This window comes from Arachis hypogaea, chromosome 11 (assembly GCF_003086295.3).
Source record: "Arachis hypogaea cultivar Tifrunner chromosome 11, arahy.Tifrunner.gnm2.J5K5, whole genome shotgun sequence".
Classification (NCBI taxonomy): domain Eukaryota; kingdom Viridiplantae; phylum Streptophyta; class Magnoliopsida; order Fabales; family Fabaceae; genus Arachis; species Arachis hypogaea.
Window position 1 is genome coordinate 81,089,355 of NC_092046.1, and position 20,483 is coordinate 81,109,837.

At 40.2% G+C, this 20,483-nt stretch overlaps 1 non-coding gene across 1 annotated transcript; it reads left to right on the forward strand.

The window, feature by feature from the left end:
* Positions 1-17,716: 17,716 nt before the first annotated feature.
* Positions 17,717-17,823, forward strand: LOC112724927 (small nucleolar RNA R71). Its single transcript, XR_003164066.1, has one exon. It is a non-coding gene; the product is annotated as a small nucleolar RNA R71 (small nucleolar RNA).
* Positions 17,824-20,483: the final 2,660 nt, after the last annotated feature.

The window sequence follows — 20,483 nt, forward strand, 5'->3', positions numbered from 1 at the left end:
TAGCTCTAGGTGGAGTCTGTTTGCTTCACCATCAGCATCCTATCTATGTTGGAAGGGATATAGTCTATAGCTTCCCCCTCACATAACTAAGATAGTCATAAGGTTGCCCAGGTTGGGGCACTGCATTAGCATAAAATTTTCTGACTAAACTCTCCACCACCTTCCTTGGTGGATTGCACAAGAGTGCCCAACCTCTGTTGTTGATCTCCCTATTGATCTCAGGATGCTCATTCCTTCCAAGTTGGAAGCTCACCTCCGGAATGATTTGCCTCTCACTCACCCAACCATAAAATTGGTTTTGGTTGAATGATGAGAGGAACTTGTATTCATTGAAGCTTGAGGATCCGAAGGTTGGTTCCTTGTTCTTTCTCTTCCTTGATGATGAGGCTCTTAGTGGTGCCATTGGGGTGAGAAAAGAGGTTTAAAAACTTGAAGAAAAGTTGAAGAAGAGGTAAAGAATGGAGAGCAAAGCAAGGGTTTGCTCCACAACACCAAACTTAGGACTTGATTGTCTCTAATCAAGTAGAAGAAAAGAAGAAGGAATGGAACAAAAGCAGGGAAAGTGCAGAGGTTTGGGTGTGAAGTTGGGTTTGAAGTGTAGAGGGTAGTGGAGAGGTAAATGGCTTTTATAAGAGAAAGAGTAGTCTGGAGGGTGGGGAAGGTGGGAAGTAAAAGCAATTAAATGTTTTCCCACTTGGGAGTGGCGCCTAGCATGGGGTGAGGCGCCAATCCTTGCCTTTTTGCCTTCTTCAGATGTTGAGTTCCAAAGTGCAAGTACTCTTTGACTCCTTGCTTGATGTGCCGTCAATCATGTGGGCCCCACCTCTCCTGAAATTGTAGACCAAAAACCCCATCAGTAATGACAAAAAGAATTCTTCACATTCACTCTATTATGAATCAATTAAATTGCAATTAATGAGTGTCCATTGGGACACCAAAATTAATCTCATTGCATCTAATAAATTGGTTCATCATTGGATTTTAATGTGTTCATAAGGGTGAAATAAATTCAATCCTTTCACATCCCTTTTCTTCTAATTCCTTTCGAACACATTAAAGTGACCTTTTATGCTTTACCAACTTACCAAATGCTTTCAAACTTGAATCATGTTGGGCTTGCTATGTGAACTTCATATGGTGGTGGCCACACCAAACTTAATCTCTGGGCTTACTTTCAAAAGTAATTCATTCAAATGGTTGTAAGCCCAAATTAAGTGGGTTAGTGGCCACACCAAACCTAGTTTTTTAGCTAGTTCTCAGCCCAACCAATCATATCATCAAGTGAGTTTAGCAAGTTGCACTTCCAGTAAAAAAAAAGAGAATAAACTAAAGAACTATCAATTGAGGGACTGAAATTAAAACTACCTAACTTAACAATCATACACTACTTTTAGAAAGCAAGAAATTAAAAGGATACAGAGTGTTGTGGTGCCTCCCAACTAGCGCTTCTTTATCGTCACTAGCTTGACTTCCTCCATCTTTAGTTGAGATTGTAGCTCACTCTCTACTCATCCAGTGAGTCTCCCAAGTAGTGCTTGAGTCTATGACCATTTACAGTGAAAGTTCTCTGTTTCTTGTCCTCCATGAGCTCTACATAACCATAGGGAGACACCTTGAGGATGGTGAAGGGTCCAGACCATCGAGACTGAAGCTTTTCTAGGAAGAACATGAACCTTGAATTGTATAGCAGCACTTTCTGACCTTCTGTGAACTCTCTCCTTGCTATCTTTTGATCATGCCATTTTTTTGTGTTTTCTTTGTAAATTTTGGCATTCTCATAAGCTTGGCTTCTGAATTCTTCCAGCTCATTGAGTTGTATTAGCCTTCTTTCTCCAGCAGCTTGATCATCAAAGTTTAACATTTTTAGAGCCCAAAATGCTCTGTGTTCAAGCTCCACTGGTAAGTGACAAGCCTTCCCAAACACTAGTTGGTATGAAGATATCCCAATAGGCGTTTTGAAAGATGTCCTATAGGCCCAAAATGCATCATCCAGCTTCTTAGACCAATCCTTTCTTGAGCTTCCAACATTTTTTCAAGGATCCTCTTGAGCTCTCTGTTCGAGATTTCAGCTTGAGCATTGGTCTGTGGATGATATGGGGTTGCCACTTTGTGCTTCACACCATATTTAAGGAGGATTGACTCAAGTTGTTTATTACAAAAGTGAGTCCTTCCATCACTTATGAGTGCTCTTGGAACCCCATATCTGCTGAATATATTCTTCCTCAAAAAGTTGATCCCTACTTTATTGTCATTAGTTGATGTAGCTATTACCTGTATCCACTTTGACACATAATCCACATGACGAACTGAATTCCTGCGCGATCTAGAATTTTCTAAAAATAAATCCTCGTTGCAAGTATAGCTTCTAAACCGGCAAGGAATCCCTTTCATACAAACGTTTGGTTGTCACTTAAGCAAACCCAATAAAATTGATAATCGAGTATTTAAACCTCGGGTCGTCTTCTCAAGGAATTGCAGGGAAGTATGACTTATTATTAGCTATGGAAAAGGTAGAATTTTGGGTTTTTGCAAAAGGTTGAATGAGAAAAATAGATTACAGAAATTAATATATCAATAGCTAATAAAACTCTTGGCACGGTATGAAAATTAGAAATCCTATCCTAGTTATCCTTATCAATGGTGATGAGAATTATATTTTGCTCCCCACTAAGTCAACCTCTAACTATGAAGGTAAGTCAAGTGGATAAATCAATTTAACACCTAAAGTCCTAGTCAACTCCTAAGGAAAGACTAGAGTTATAGGAATTTAAATCAATCAGCAAAGATAACAATTATCAATCACGATGAGTTTGACAACTCAAGAGTTACCAATTAATCAACCAAGGCCAAAAGGGAAAAATCTAAATTATTTATATAAATAAAGGAAAGCAATCATAATTCTGAAATACCTCAAATTAGATTAAATAGAAAATCAATCTAAACATAAAGAGTTCATAAACTAAATTGAGAAAATAAGTAAAAGGAACATTGAACCTGTAATTAAAGAGGAAATTGTAAGTTGAAATAATAAGAAATCCTAATTCCTTTAAGAGGAATCCTAATACTAAATCCAAAGAGAGAGGAGAGAACCTCTCTCTCTCTCTCTAAAAACTACATCTAAATTATGAAAAGTGAATAATCGAAGACCTCCCTCATGAATGGATGCATTCCCCCACTTTATAGCCTCTAATCTGTATTTTCTGGGCCAAAAATTGGGTCAAAAACAGGCCATAAATTGCCCCCAGTGATTTTTGGTACGTACAGGTCGCGGGAAAGTGACGCGAAAGTGTCGTCCACGCATTCGCGCGGATTGGGTTTTTGCCAGGTCACGCGTCCGTGTGATCCACGCGTTCGCGTCGCCTAGCTTCAAGGCAGCTATGGCAAATTATATATCAAGTCAAAGCCCCGGACGTTAGCTTTCCAACGCAACTAAAACCGCATCATTTGGACCTCTGTAGCTCAAGTTATGGTCGTTTTAGTGCGAGAGGGTCAGGCTGACAGCTTTGCAGTTCCTTCAACTTCTTGTATTCCTTCCACTTTTGCATGCTTCCTTTCCATCCTCTAAGCTATTCCTGCCCTATAATCTCTGAAAACACTTAACACACATATCAAGGCATCAAATGGTAATAAGAGAAGATTAAACATATCAAAATTAAGAACAAAGAAGCATGTTTTCAATCATAGCACAAAATCAGGAAGGAAAACGTAAACTCATGCAAGTCATATGAATAGGTGTATGAAAGATTGATAAAATCCACTCAATTGAGCACAAGATAAACCATAAAATAGTGGTTTATCAGCACAGCTACTAGTATATAATTGAGTATGAGGATGGGAATGGTCCCATGAAATCAATTCCCCACACATCAAACAATTCCAATTCCATGATAAACCTCTGTGGCATCTCATTTTTCTTGGGTAGATTTCCAGCTCTTTGACATTCATTGCATCTTGTTACCAAGTCCTTGGCATCCTTGAATATTGTTGGCCAATAAAATCCACACTGTAGCACCTTGGCTGTAGTTCTTTCCCCACTAAAATGGTCTCCATATGCAGATCCATGACATTGCCAGAGGACTTCTTGTCCTTCCTCATGGGAAATACACCTTCTCAAGATCACATCAACACCCTTTTTGAACAAATAAGGCTCATCCCAAATGTAGTGTTTAGCATCTTTGAGTAGCTTTCTCCTCATGTGTTTGTTGATATTAGTTGGTAGCTCTCCAATAGCCTTGAAATTGGCTATGTCTGCAAACCAAGGAGCTTCTTGGATCATCATCAACTGCTCATCAGAGAAGCTCTCATTCACTGCAAGTTGGTGTACCTCATCTTCTTCTTAAGGGATCCTTGATAGGTGGTCAGCCACCTTGTTCTCTGCTCCACTCCTATCTTTAATTTCAATATCAAACTCTTGGAGTAGCAGGATCCATCTTATTAGTATGGGCTTGGACTATTGTTTGGTAAGCAAATATTTGAGAGCTGCATGATCAGTAAATACAATTACTTTAGAACCAATAAGATATGATCTAAACTTATCAAATGCAAAGACTATGGCAAGCAGTTCCTTTTCTGTAATGGTATAGTTCCTTTGATTCTCATTAAGGACTTTGCTAGCATAATAAATAACATGCACCAATTTATCTCTCCTCTGTCCTAAAGCAGCACCAACAGCAAAGTCTGATGCATCACACATCAACTCAAAGGGTAGATCCCAGTAGGGTGGTGCTATGATAGGTACAGAGAAAAGTCTGTTCATAAGCTCATAAAAGGCTAGCATGCATTCCTTATCAAAACAAAAGGTACATTAGAGACAAGCAGGTTACTTAAGGGTTTGGCAACATTTGAGAAATCTCTAATGAACCTTCTATAGAAGCCAGCATGCCCTAGAAAACTTCTAACTGCTTTGACATTGCAAGGTGGGGGTAACTTTTTAATCACCTCCACCTTGGCCTTGTCCACCTCTATGCCTCTTTTTGAGATCTTGTGGCCAAGAACCACCCTCTCTGAGACCATAAAGTGACACTTCTCCCAATTCAAAACGAGGTTGGTTTCTTGGCATCTCTTTAGCACCAAGGCTAAGTGGTGTAACCAGTTAGAATATGAATCACCAAATACAGAGAAGTCATCCATAAACACTTCAATAAATCTTTCAATCATGTCTGAAAATATGGAGAGCATGCACCTTTGGAATGTTGCAGGTGCATTGCACAATCCAAAGGGCATTCTCCTATAAGCAAAAACATCATAGGAACAGGTAAATGAGGTCTTTTCTTGGTCCTTAAGATCTACAACTATTTGGTTGTAACCAGAATAACCGTCCAAGAAGCAATAATATTCATGTCCTGCAAGTCTTTCTAGCATCTGGTCTATGAAAGGTAGGGGAAAGTGGTCCTGCCTGGTGGCTTCATTAAGCTTCCTATATTCTATGCACATGCGCCAGCTAGTCATTGTTCTTGTTGGAATCAGCTCATTCTTCTTATTTGGAACAACAGTGACCCCTCTTTTCTTAGAGACTACTTGCACTAGGCTTACCTAGGGGCTGTCTGAGATTGGGTAGATCACCCCAGCTTGCCACAATTTTAACACCTCTTTTTAGACTACTTCATTAATTGTTGGGTTTAGCCTTCTTTGTTGCTGTCTTGAGGGTTTAGCATCTTCCTCAACCAGGATTTTGTTCATGCACATTGAAGGACTAATTCCTTTCAAATCTGTAAGTGTCCATCCTATAGCATCCTTATGTTGATTCAGCACATGAATAAGCTCCTCTTCTTGTCCTTCACTCAAGCTTGAATTTATGATTACTGGGTATGTGTTGTTGTCACCCAAGTAAGCATACTTCAAGCTTGAAGGCAGGGTCTTCAACTCTAGTTTTGGTGCTTCCACTTCCTTGTTGCTTGTGTGGTTTAACATGATTGAATCCTCCATGGTTTCTTGTGGTAATTCTCCACTTGATGCTTGTTGCTCCAGCTCCAAAGATTCTTCACATTGTTCTTCTTCCAAAACTCCTTGAACTATCTTTTCTATGGTGTATACCATCATGAATTCTCCTATAGATTCCTTAGGGTAACTCATTGCTTTGAAGACATTGAAGACCATCCTCTCTTCATGCAACCTCAAGACTAACTCCCCTTTTTGAACATTAATAATGACTCCAACAGTAGTTAGGAATGACCTTCCTAGGATGATTGATGTGTTGCCCTCTTCCTCCGTATCCAACACCACAAAATCAGCTAGAAAAATAAACTCTCCTACTTTCACTAACAAATCTTCCACTACTACATGAGGAAACTTGAATGTTCTGTCAGCCAATTGGAGTGCCATTCTTGTCGGTTTGGCTTCCTCAATCTTCATCCTTTTCATCATAGCCAAGGACATGAGGTTGATGCTAGCCCCCAGATCGCACAATGCTTTCTCAATGTTGATATCACCTATGATGCAGGGAATTTGGAAGCTCCCAGGATCTTTCATCTTTTGAGGAAGCTTCTTTTGTATGATGGCACTACACTCCTCAGTTAGCACTATGGTTTCCTTTTCACCCCAGTTCCTTTTTCTTGTCATGAGCTCCTTCAAAAGTTTGGCATAGAGTGGTATTTGCTCTAATGCCGCAGCAAAGGGTATGTTGATCTGGAGCTTCTTGAAGATTTCTAGGAATCTAGAGAACTGGCTGTCTTTCCCATCCTTCCTCAGCCTTTGTGGATAAGGTGCCTGATAAACCCATATTTCATGCGTTTTTTTGTGCTTAATTAGAGTGATTTATTCAACTCTTCACCTACTTATTCACATTAATTGCATAGTTTTACTTTCCCTTCCTTATTATGTCATATAATGAAAAACATGTTTTCTAAGCTTTAAAAATTAATTATTCTAATTACCTTTATTTCCATTCGATGCCGTGATTAGTGTGTTGAGTAGTTTCAGATTTTCTAAGGCAGAATGACTTAAAGGATATAAAAGGGAACATACTAAAAGGGAACATAGTATCCACGCGATCGCATGGATGACGCGATCGCGTGCCAAGCACGAATCAGCAGTGACGCGGCCGCATGACTGACGCGACCGCGCGCCTTAAGCTGAATACACATGACGCAGTCGCATGACTGACGCGACCGCGTGGCAAGGAAAAGATCCAAATGACGCGACCGCAGGACCCACGCGGACGCGTGACAGAGGCCACGCACCAGAAATTACAGAATACGCCCCCAGCGAATTCTGAAGCCTTTTTTGGCCCAGATCCAACTACAGACAGCATAGCCCAGAGGTTATAAAGTGTGGGAATGCTTCCATTCAAAGAGAACTCACATATTTTCACCTTTCAATGATTTAGATTTAGTTGAGAGGGAGATCTTCTCTCTCTCTCTTTTAGGATTTAGGATTTCTTCTTGTTTTAAGAGTAACTCTGGATCCAGGTTTAATGTTCTTTTAGTTTTACTTTTATTTATTTATTCCAACGTTTGAATTGATTATTATAATTTACGAATTATTCCATGTTACAGATTTCTAATTGAATTAATGATAATTTGAGGTATTTTCAGTTTATGATTATTCTCTTTGATTTAAGTTGCCATTGCTTCCCATCTAAGGACACTTTTATTATTTCAACAATTTACTTTTTCCCTTTTTGGTTTTGGTTTAGAATTCAGTAACTCAACAGTTATTAAACTCAACATAATTGATAATCGTTACCTTGCTAATTGAGTTGAACTTAATTAATCCCAACCTTTTCTTAGGAAATAATTAGGATTCAAAGGTCAATTTAATTAGTCCCTTAACTTTCCTTTGCTCTGGTAAAGGTTGACCAAGTGGAATTAAGATACAACTTTCATTATTGTTGAGAAGGATAACTAAGTTGGACTTCTAATTTCCCTTATCTTGTCAAAAGTTGTTATACAGTTATTATTTATTTTTACTTGCCATTTAATTCACTCGTCATTTAAATTACTTGCTTCTCACCTTCTAAACCCCGATTACAACCTTTATAGCCAATAATAAGAACATACTTCCTCGCAGTTCCTTGAGAAGACGACCCGAGGTTTGAATACTCGGTTAACAATTTTTAAGGGGTTTGTTACTTGTGACACCCAACACGTTTGTACGAAGGGATTTTTGCAGGTTCAGAAACTATATCTACAACGCAACCGTTTCTATGAATTTCTTTACTAGTAGAAAACCCGACGTCAAAATGGCGCCGTTGCCGGGGAACTGCTAACGTATGCCTTATTATTGGTTATTGTAAATATTTTTCTTTTGCTTGTTTATTTATTTTTGTTTCCCTTTTTATCTTTATTTGCTACTATGAACTTTCACCCCTCTCGCTTTGAGTTTGGTTCTAATATTGTTAAAGGAAATAGAAGTTATAGCAGGAATGTGCATCAAGGTCAGACCAATCAAGGATGGATGGAGCCAAGAGGATCTAATCAACCCTTTAGGCAGCAACACCCTCCGAGATATCCTGGACAAAGACCATTCTACCGTGCATACCCAGTTGTAAGACATGGTGGACAACCTTGTAACTACCAACCAGCCCCACCCCGTGCATATGAACCATCCTTTCAACATAACCTCGAACCACCACACTCACAAGCTTCTCTTCACCATTCGCCATCATATGATCCTTCCTTACCCCAATACCAATCCAATCATTCCCAATCATCACCACTTTCCTTTGTATCATGTCCAAGTCTAGCAAACCGCGAAGCAAAGGATCGCCTAAAAGAAATAGTAACTAAATTTCAAACAACCATTCAACAACTGGAGCAAGCGATAATTCAATGGGCCACTAGGCACTCAAATATACAAGGATCAACCACAACCCCATGTGGACAGCCCAATGAAGAGCGTAGCATGAAAGAAATACTAGAGACTCCAGTGGACAAGACAGAGAATGAATTCGTACTAGAACAAATGGAAGAAGCTGTCATTGTTCAAGAAGAAGAGTTGGTTGAAGATCTAGGCGATGCTGAACTTCCTTGGGAATCCAGAATCGAGGAAAACTCCGTCTGAGATGCCACAGTTGATGCTAAGAAGGATACCGTACAATCTACAAGGCAAGTCGTTTACGAAGAATCAGACGGAATAATCCAAGAAGTAAATTTCCTTGATGATGATAGTCACCAGTCTAGTTCTCCTAGTGATGAACTTGCGTCTACAAGTGAATTCTCTAAGATCGAAGAATCTTCCCCAAGTGAATATGAAGATGATGCGGAGGTAGATTTCTCTCAACCTCCAATCTATGACTCGAGTGATGAGGAAGACATAGAAGACTTTGACCAGAATACAGATACAATTGAAGATCTTTGCAAGGAAGTGGAAGAATTCACAGAAGAGCATAAGGACACGGAACTCGCAGAACCACCAAAAACACCTATCCCAAGGCCATTACCACCCAATACAAGCTTCATGTGGGTACAATCCTTAACTTATAATTTTACTTATTCACTTGAATATGGTTTGCTTGAAACAGATGGCCAGCTTGGAGCTCTCTGCGGCTTTAAGAGTAAGAGGGAAATGGCTCGTATTCAGAGCTGGTGCACCAGGTTCAATAAGGTTCCACGCTTCACCTCGAAGTACACGGATTGGTATCGTGCTCAATTGCGTGGATCACGGAGAACGTTTGGTCGCCACGGTGAGATTCTACTCTTTAACCCGCCCGAATGGAAACTTACAAATCAAAATGGGGGCAGATCTGAAAACACATCTTGGGATCATGGATTATGTTCTGACATTCGTCATCCCGGGAGGCTGGATATCTGTTCAGAGCTGCGCCGAAGCTTTACATGCCTAGTTTGGGACCCCGGAGGCTATTGGCATTCCAAGCACTAGTGGAGATTTTTGGACGAATTTAAACACAAGCCACCATAACAGGATACTCTTCCAATGTCCAACTTAAGGACTTTAACTAAAAGTGCTAGGTGGGAGACAACCCACCATGGTATGGTCGCTTCTTTTTCAACTTATTTCTTGTTAATTGCATTCATTTTTCCTTTTTTTTTATTAAACCTGGAATCATGCATAAGCATTCATGATAGTCATTACATTCTGCATTTTTCATGCATATATATATATAAAAAAAAAAGGTTGCACGACGCAACCGCGTGCCCCATGCGATCGCGTCATATCGCGAAAAAACACCACCCATGCGACCGCATGACCCACGCGGCCGCGTGACCCATGCGGTCGCGTGATATATATCGGCGTAAGGATCCAACGAACAGAAAGTTGGGCTGGAATCGTGCGGCCCTTGTGTGTTTCGCACAAATTGGCCCACGCGATCGCATGCCCCATGCGATCGCATCACTTACCCAATACCAATCCCACGCGACCGCGTGAGTGACGCGATCGCATCGCATGGATTGCACATCGGTCCAAAAGGAGACAGAGAGTTGTGCTAAAACGGCGCTGGAGTCGTGCGTTTAGCACGACTTCCAACGACGCGATCTCGTGACCCATGCGATCGCGTCACCCTTCTTTCCCCTCTCTCATGCGATCGCGCACCCCACGCGATCGCGTCACTCCCGTTCTCGTCCCAACCACGCGACCGCGTGCCCCACGCTGCCGCGTGGACTCGAAAATATAACCCCCCCAGCCCGCGAACCCTATCAGTCGCGCAGCCCTCACCCCCAACCCTCTTCCCCTTCTCTTCCTCCTCTCCCTCCAACCACCACCCACCACCTTCCAGCCACCACCGTACCATCACCCAGACGCCGCCGCCGCCCTGCCACCGCCGCCGTACCACCCCCTCCCCTTCTCTCTCCTTCCTTCTTCCTCTCTCCTCCCCTTTCCACCGCTGCTCGCCGCCACCAACGCCCACCACCGCCGGCCATCCACCGCGCCCCACCCCTTCAGCCAGCAACACCAACCCCCACCTCCCACCCCTATCCTCTTCTTCCAACACTTAACCTAAACCCTTTCACCGCCACCACCGCATCGCCGTGCACCACCACCGCGCCGGACGCCGCCGCAGCCACCTTCTTCCCTATTCCACCCCTTCTGCTTACCAGGTTCCGCAACACGCAACCATTTTTTTTATCTGTTCGTAACTTTTCTGTATTTTTTATTCCGTTTATGTTCATAATTAGGATAGTTAGACTTGCATGTTGTAGTGGATTTTTAGGTTGTTAGGTAGCTTAGGCTGTGGTTAGTGGATCTAGGTCTGTTTATTTGCACTGTTCTTACTTCTGTTTTATCATATGTGCAAATCTCTGTGCTGCTATAATCCTGATTCATATGCTGCATTTCTTGTATGTTGCTGCTGTTTACATTGCGTTTTTATGTTTATTTTATATCTATGTACATGCAGCTTGATTTTTTTAATTCATATGAACTGATTAAATTGCTGTTTATTTTCTGGGACAATCCAATTTTAGCTGGAATGCTACCCAATTTTTTTTTTAAATTTGTTTTCATTCATGTTTTGGTTTGGCATTTCTGAAATCTGTTTTACTCCGCTTTACCCAAACCACTACATGAATGCTATGGCAGATCTTCTCATCCTTTTTGATTTCCTGGTTCATAAACTGCTTGTTCAATTATGAGTACTTCTATTCTTACCTGTAAATCCTTGTTATATGGAATTTTTCTATGCCACTTACCTTCCTAACTCACTGATTTTAATTTACTAATTTCTTTTTCAAATCCTAACCATACTACCCCTTTTGGTCTCTTTTCTGATTATTTTCACTTTCCTCTAACTTTCTAACCATGGCATATTGCTTATTTTCTTTCCATTTAACATTCATTCAATCACATTTCAATTACTCATTTTCCTTATTCTATTTCTCCCTTACCGCTTTGAGTTTCCTTTGTTTAATTGCCTATTTGCTTTCCTATTTTTTTATCCATTCTTGATTTTCTGTTTTTCAGGATGTCTACCTCACAGAGGAAAGGTAAAGGCAAAGCCACTGGCAAGCGCAAAAGAGGAGAATCCTCCCAGTCCATCATTGCTCTAATGCACGATTCATCATGGCAGGAGAAGAACTTCACACCGCAAGAGAAAGCTAACCAGCTGCTTCCTGCAAACGATCCTATAAAATTTGCAAACCGGTACTGTGAGCTGAAGTACCCGGCTTTTGCAAACTCCAGAAATCTATACCTGGAACGTACCTTGAAGATTCCAGAGGCCCTCCAGCAATACACTACTGAGCAAATCAAGCAAAGTGGCTGGTTCTTTCTAGAGAGATCACTGACAGAGGTCAATGCATCTTGGGTCCGGGAATTCTATTGCAACTACTACCTTACTACCCTTGATGCAGTGAACCTGAGGGGAAAGCAAATTCTAGTCACAGAGGAAGCCATAGAGACCATTCTCCAGCTCCCAGCCAAGTCCGATCAGCCAGATGGTTTTGCACAGGCTGAGGAGGACATGGGCCAGATGCAGTTTGACTGGGATGCCGTAAAGGCACGGATAGCTCTCAACCCTGCTGTTCCTTGGGAGATGGGTCAGAACACCACTATGCCTAGAGGAATCAAGAGAGTGTACTTGAACGATGAGGCTCGGCTATGGCATCAGATCTTGAGTAATTTTGTGATGCCGAGTACTCACGAGACGGATATCCCGGCTACCATGATCACCCTCCTTTGGTGTGTGCTGGAGGGTAAGGACATATACTTACCTCGTTTTATCCGGCATTATATGGCCAGGGCACACGTACGAGGCACCCTCCCCTTTCCTTACCTGGTTACACGGCTAGGCCGTCAGGCTGATGTGCCTTGGGAGGATGCCGATGAGAGACCACCAGCAGCGGACTGCAGGAAGATCATCCCGCACAGCAGGAACTTCCTTGCTTTGGGCTACAGACCACCGCCTGTCACTGCTACTGATGAGACAGCCCCTCCGTCTGCTGGACCCTCTTCATCCACAGCTGCCCCAGCTGCCCCTGCTGCCACCACTGCACCTCCACCCACCTCTGAGCCGGTCTATCGCCTCGTTCACCGTCTATTCGGCCAGCTTGATCAGATGGAGCGCCGTAACAGGCGCCGGTATGAGAGATTAGAGCGCCGCAGCAGGCGACGCTATTCCCATCTGAAGCTGATGATCAGACAGGGCGCCGACATCCCCTCCGAGCCCGATACCCCTTCAGAGCCATCAGAGGATGAGCACGAGAAGGAGGATGAGCACGAGGAGGAGCCTCATTCCCAGGCGGAGACTCATCAGCAGGCAGCCACAGAGCAGGCTGCCCCGCATCAGGAGGTTATGCCCCAGATAGAGGCTGCAGATCCGGAGATCCCGCTCCAGTCCGTCCCACCTCAACAGTAGCCAGACCCTCAGCCCACCACCGCCACGGAGACCCCAGCTACCATCCCTACCATTGATAACACTCCTTCACACTAGGCTTGATTGAGCATCGAGGACGATGCTTCATTTTAAGTGTGGGGAGGTCGCCATCTCTGGCGTTTATTTTGGTGAACCACTACATACTTTTTCTTTTATTTTGGATATTTTTTTCTGTATTTTCCTCTCTTTTTTTTACTGTTATTTTCTGAGTACTTATACATTGCTACTTGTGTATTTTACTCTATGTGCTACATTTTGCATCTTTAGTTCATACTTTAGCCATTTAGTTTATTTTAGTTATTTAGTTTAGTTTGCAATTCTGATTTATTAGTGGATTAATTAGTATAGTTTACCCTTTTTAGCATAAGATCGTATAGTTTAAATAGAAAAATATAAAAAGAAAGTAAACTAGAAACTTTAACAGAATCAAAACAACCCACACCTTGTATATATAGCATTACATGTTAGTTGACAACATTTCATCAAGGAGGAACATTAAAACTTTAAAAGCTACCCTAAATAATTTTTTCAAGAGAATAATGGGAATTTTTAACTAAACCTGCATACAATATATGAATGATATATGATGCTTGAGTTAGAGAACACACAGCCTGTGAGTCTTGAGCTTAAATTGTATGGTTGCATTCAAACCATAATTTCATTTCTGTGTGTCACATTTCTTTTTATTCTGATGTTCTTTACTTTGCTTTAATTTATATGTCCAATTATAGAATATAGAATAGATACATACCAAGAGAATGATTGAGGCCATCATTTGATTTTAGCTCACTCACCCCAAATCAGCCTACCTTTTACATCACCCTTGTTAACTCCCTTGAGCCTTTTAAAACCCCTTTATTCTATTTAGCCAAATTACTAGCCTTAAGCAGAAAAATAAAGGAAAATCCCAAGTGAATCCTTAGTTAGCTTAAGATAGAAAATTATAAATAGAGTTAAATGTGGGAAACCTTTTGGAAACATGGTAATAGAAACAAAAGGGTAGAAAAAGTAAAAAGGAATAAAAAAAATTTGGGAAGCATGCTCATGACAAAATCTAAGTGATTTAATTATCATGTGCATTAAAAAAAAAGTTATTTTTCAGCATCTAAATAAAAGGGAATACAAAAAGGAAATTCCCCAATGAAAATAATGCACATGGAATAGAAAAAAAAATAAAAAATAAAAAATAAAATAAAATAAAAAGTGAAACATAAGCATGTAACAATAAGTGGGAAATTATAGGAAACTAGGTAAAGAAATTTTATTTTACTAGATGTGTATGTTAGGTGAGATCTTAGTCTAATTAGGGATTCGCTTATTAGCTCACTTAACCCTATACATAAATCCTTACCTTTACCTTGGCCCCATTACAACCTTAATTAAGACCTCATGACTTTTTGGTATGACTATATTCTATAATTGTTGATTGGTTAGATGAAAAACAAAGCTGTAGAAATTAAGAATAAAAAGAAAAATAGAGTGAATAAACCCAATAAACACTGAGTGACTAGAGAGTAAACACAAAATCCAGTGAGGGTTCAATAACTCATCAACATATATCTGTGCTTAAATTTTACTAATTGTTTTGCAAGTTTGTACAATATTTTCTTTCCCATCTCATTTGCTAAAGTGCTTTATTATTTAAGGGTTGGCTATATATATACACACAACTCCTTGAGAATGTGAATTAACTTAGCTACATGTAAACTTTATATATGAGTGGATGAATTAGAATTGCATGACTAATTAGGTAGATGCATTTAGCATAGGTTGCATTTCATAACATTCCATCACTTTAACCTTAACTATTTACCTTGGATTTAGCATGAGGACATGCTAGTGTTTAAGTGTGGGGAGGTTGATAAACCCATATTTCATGAGTTCTTTTGTGCTTAATTAGAGTGATTTATTCAACTCTTCACCTACTTATTCACATTAATTGCATAGTTTTACTTTCCCTTCCTTATTATGTCATATAATGAAAAACATGTTTTCGAAGCTTTAAAAATTAATTATTCTAATTACCTTTATTTACATTCGATGCTGTGATTAGTGTGTTGAGTAGTTTCAGATTTTCTAAGGCAGAATGACTTAAAGGATGAAAAAGGGAACATACTAAATTGGAAGGAGAAAGCAAAACGGAGCTTTAAAGAAACTGGTATCTACGCGATCGCATGAATGACGCGATCGCGTGCCAACCACGAATCAGCAGCGACGCGGCCGCATGACTGACGCGACCGCGCGCCTTAAGCAGAATACACATGACGCGGTCAGATGGCTGACGCGACCGCGTGGCAAGGAAAAGCTCCAAATGACACGACCGCGTGACCCACGCGGACGCGTGACAGAGGCCACGCACCAGAAATTACAGAATACGCCCCCAGCGAATTCTGAAGCCCTTTTTGGCCCAGATCCAAGTACAGACAGCATAGCCCAGAGGTTATAAAGTGTGGGAATGCTTCCATTCAAAGAGAGCTCGCATATTTTCACCTTTCAATGATTTAGATTTAGTTGAGAGGGAGATCTTCTCTCTCTCTCTTTTAGGATTTAGGATTTCTTCTTGTTTTTAGAGTAACTCTGGATCCAGGTTTAATGTTCTTTTAGTTTTACTTTTATTTATTTATTCCAACATTTGAATTGATTATTATAATTTACGAATTATTCCATGTTACAGATTTCTAATTGAATTAATGATAATTTGAGGTATTTTCAGTTTATGATTATTCTCTTTGATTTAAGTTGCCATTGCTTCCCATCTAAGGACACTTTTATTATTTCAGCAATTTACTTTTTCCCTTTTTGGTTTTGGTTTAGAATTCAGTAACTCAACAGTTATTAAACTCAACATAATTGATAATCGTTACCTTGCTAATTGAGTTGAACTTAATTAATCCCAACCTTTTCTTAGGAAATAATTAGGATTCAAAGGTCAATTTAATTAGTCCCTTAACTTTCCTTTGCTCTGGTAAAGGTTGACCAAGTGGAATTAAGATACAACTTTCATTATTGTTGAGAAGGATAACTAAGTTGGACTTCTAATTTCCCTTATCTTGCCAAAAGTTGTTATACAGTTATTATTTATTTTTACTTGCCATTTAATTCACTCGTCATTGAAATTACTTGCTTCTCACCTTCTAAACACCGATTACAACCTTTATAGCCAATAATAAGAACATACTTCCTCGCAGTTCCTTGAGAAGACGACCCGAGGTTTGAATACTCAGTTAACAATTTTTAAGGGGTTTGTTACTTGTGACACCCAACACGTTTGTACGAAGGGATTTTTGCCGGTTCGGAAACTATATCTACAATGCAACAGTTTCTATGAATTTCTTTACTGGTAGAAAACCCGACGTCAGTGCCTTTGGTACATAAGGCTTTAGGATTTTCTTTGGTGAGGATGGTGCAGGGGTCTCTTCTTCTTTCTTGGTTTCAGGTTACTTTGCTGCTTCTTCTTCTTGGTTGCTTTGACTTGGGGATGCTTCTTCTACAACTTTTCCACTTCTTTGTGTGATGACCTTGCATTCCCCTCTTGGGTTGGCCATGGTATCACTGGAAAATGTCTGTGTAGGCATTGGTATTTATTTAGACAAGGTCCCTACTTGTGCTACCAATTTTTAAATTGTTGCTCCTTGGTTTCTTATGTTGGATCTGAACTCTTTTTGGTTTGCATCTATTTTCCTTTTAGCCTGCATTTGTCTCTCTAGAATAGTAGAAATGGTTACTCTTAGTTGTGTTGACAATTGCGCTATGGCAGCCTCCAACTTTGCAAAATTGCTGCTGGTTTCACATGGTTGCATGGTTGAGGATGATGTATCTTGATAGTGGTTGTTGTGTGTTTGTTGGGTGGAGTGATATGATGTATTTTTTGAGTTGTGATAGGGTGTATTTTGTGAGTTGTGATAGGGCCTGTTGTTGCCTGATTGATGGTTGGGGTTGTGGTTGTTGTATTGGTTAGATTGGTATGGTTTGTGATCTTGGCTGTGGTTTTGTTGGTTTTCCCACCCAAAATTTGGGTGGTTCTTCCAACCTGGGTTATATGTCTTGGCATTAGGATCATATGGTGGTCTAGAGGGATTGTTCACATAATTAACTTACTCCCATTCGTAATCAACTTCTGCTGCATCTCCTTCTTGTGGAGGTGCTTGAGCTTGGACAGCTGAGACATGGCTTGTCTCCATCTTCTTTGTTAGGGCTGTTAATTGAGCTGCAATCATCTTGTTCTGTGCTAACAAGGCATCCATAGAATTGAGCTCCAGCACTCCTTTCTTTTAAGTTCTTTCTGAAGCATAGAAGTACTCATTTTCAGCTACAGTCTCTATAATATCTATGGCTTCTTCAATGGTTTTCTTCTTGTTGAGTGAACTCCCTGAAGAGTAGTCTATAGCTTTCTTTGCTTCATATGACATCCCTTCATAGAAGATGTGTAGTTGAACCTATTCGTTGAATATATCCGGAGGACACTTCCTAGTCAAGTCTTTGAACCTCTCCCAGGCCTCATAAAGTGTTTCACCATCTTACTGTCTAAAGATTTGCACCTCAGCTCTCAGTCTATTGACTCTCTGTGGAGGGTAGAATCTTGCTAGAAACTTATTTACAACCTCATCTCAAGTTGTTAAGCTCTCCTTGGGAAATGCTTCCAACCACTTTGCTGCCTTATCTCTGAGAGAGAAAGGGAACATGAGTAGTTTGTAAGTGTCAGGGTGTACACCATTTGACTTTACAGTGTCACAAATCCTTAAGAATATAGTGAGATGTTAGTTGGGGTCCTCTTGGGCATTCCCTCTAAATGAGCAATTATTCTGGACAAGTGTGATGAGCTGAGGCTTCAACTCAAAGTTGTTAGCATGGATTGTTGGCTTTAGAATGTTGCTGCCATAGTTTCCTAGATTTGGGTTGATATAAGAGCCTAAAACTCTCCTCTCTTGCCAAATATGATTGCCAGTATCTACTCCAACATGGTTATGCACCTCTTCCTCTATAGTAACTCCCAGATCTTCCTCCACTACTTTCTCTCCAACTATTTGATGGATATTTTGGAAAATGAATTTCCAAACACCTAAATCTCACCGACAAGTGTACCAGGTCGCATCAAGTAGTAAAACTCACTTAGAGTGAGGTCGATCCCACAGGGATTGATGGATCAAGCAACTTTAGTGTGTGATTAGTTTAGTGAAGCTAACATTGAGTGAATTGTGTGAAATGTAGCCAACAGAAAGTAAATTACAAGGAATTTAAAAGATGCAGAAAGTAAAATTGCAAGTAACTTAAAGAACAAGAAAGTAAAATAGCTAAAACTTAAATTGCAAGAAATATAAATTGCATTAAATGTAAAGGGGAGTGGGTGCTGGAAATTAAAGAAAGCAATAGATCAAAGCTTAGAGCAATTGTAGGAGAATTAAACTTGCAGAAAAAGTGAATCAGGTCATGAACAGAAATGTAAAATGCAGAACAAGTGCATAAGAATTAAATTTCTTGAATGTAAATTGAAAGCAATGTAAACAAAGAAGCAAAATTGCAGTGAATCAAAACTTAGAGCAATTGCAGAGGAATTAAATTTTGCAGAAAATGTATATCAGATCACAATAAGCTTAAATAAAAAAATTGCAGAGAGAGAACTTGCAGAAGAAAAGAAAATGAAAGCAGTAAACCAATTCTCAATCCTTAGAATTACGCAGAAGAGGAACAAGATGAATTTTAGATCAAGAATTGAAACAGAATTTCTTCAATCTCAATCCAAAATTCAAAACAGAAAGTAAGAGTGCCAAAGCAAGAACTATCAGAAAGAAAACTCAGATCTCCTTTCCAACCTCAACTCAAAAAGGAAAATTAAGAGAGAGAGATCTCAACTCTACCTCTATTGCTCTCTAGTAGAGCTCACCTCCTTTACAAAGATGAAAATGATGCCTTATATAGGCTTTTACAAAATAAAAATGAAAATGAAATGAAAAACAAATTACAATTAAATGAAATTCCTAATCTAATTGATCCTTGTGCCTTTGAGTTAATGGGCTTTGCTTGCTTTGGATTTGAAGAAGCGTGGGTTGATTTGGATTTCGCCTTTTTCAAATTGGTGAAGATTTGAATTTAAATGAAATTTTGGTTGAATTTTGGCCCATGGGTGACACTCCCAGTAGAGCGCTCAGCTCTCACCAAGAGCGCAGCATTGGTACTGCCTTGGCCTTCCAATTTGGTGCGTGACACGGTCCAAGCATCAAAGTAGCGCTCCGCTCTCACCAAGAGCGCAGCATCCTTGCTTCCTTGGTGAGGTATCCGTGTTCAAGCCTTGGGGATTGCACTCTTGCCCAATTTCCTTGTATTTTCTTTGGGAGAGAGCACGACAATACTCTCCAAGAGAGCGTTGTGCTCTCCTTGAGAGTGCTACTTTGCTTTGGAGTGAGGCTCCAGCTTCGAACCTTGGTGGAAGCATTGGCTGATTTTTTTGCTTGTTTTTGGCCCTTAAAGATGCATTTCACTCGTGCCTTAATTTCATGCCAAATATGAATTTCCATATATCATTGGAGAGCTCTGAATGTCAGCTTTCCAATGCAACTGAAAGCACATCAATCGGACATCCGTAGCTCAAGTTATAGCCCTTTGAAGAAGGCATGGTCATACTGTGAGCGCCCAGATTTTAACTTAGCGAAAATTTTGCTTCCAAACTTATTTTTTCATCACGATAATGCTCTGCTCTTGGCAAGAGCGGAGCTTTGTGTGCTGATTGCAAATCTTCTTTAATTTGGTCATGGGCCACGCTTTTAAAAGCGTGGCCTAAGGCTCCAAAGTGTGCTCCAACTTCAAAGTGTGCCCCAAAGCTCTTTTTTTCTCCTTTTTAGCTTATTTTGTGCTTTTTGCTTCTTTTTCTTCTTATTTTCTACAAAATTTATAAAATCAAAAGATCAAGAAAATATACCGTTTAAGTACAAAAGCATTCATTATTCAAGCACAAATCATCAATTTCTTGTATGAATAAGCATAGAAAAATATGACATGGTGACATGTCATCACTATTCCTTTGCCTCTTGCTTCCCTCCTTAATCTTAGGAAGGTCCTCTCAGGTTCACTATCAAAAGAAGATGAAGTTTCTCCTCTTCTACCTGTCATACATTCAACAAACAGCAGACAGAGGACAAGTGAAGAAATCACTTCTTGTTAAGACTGGTGGTTAGTTTGGTTGGTGCAATTGATCAAACAGTTAATAGAGCAGTAGAAA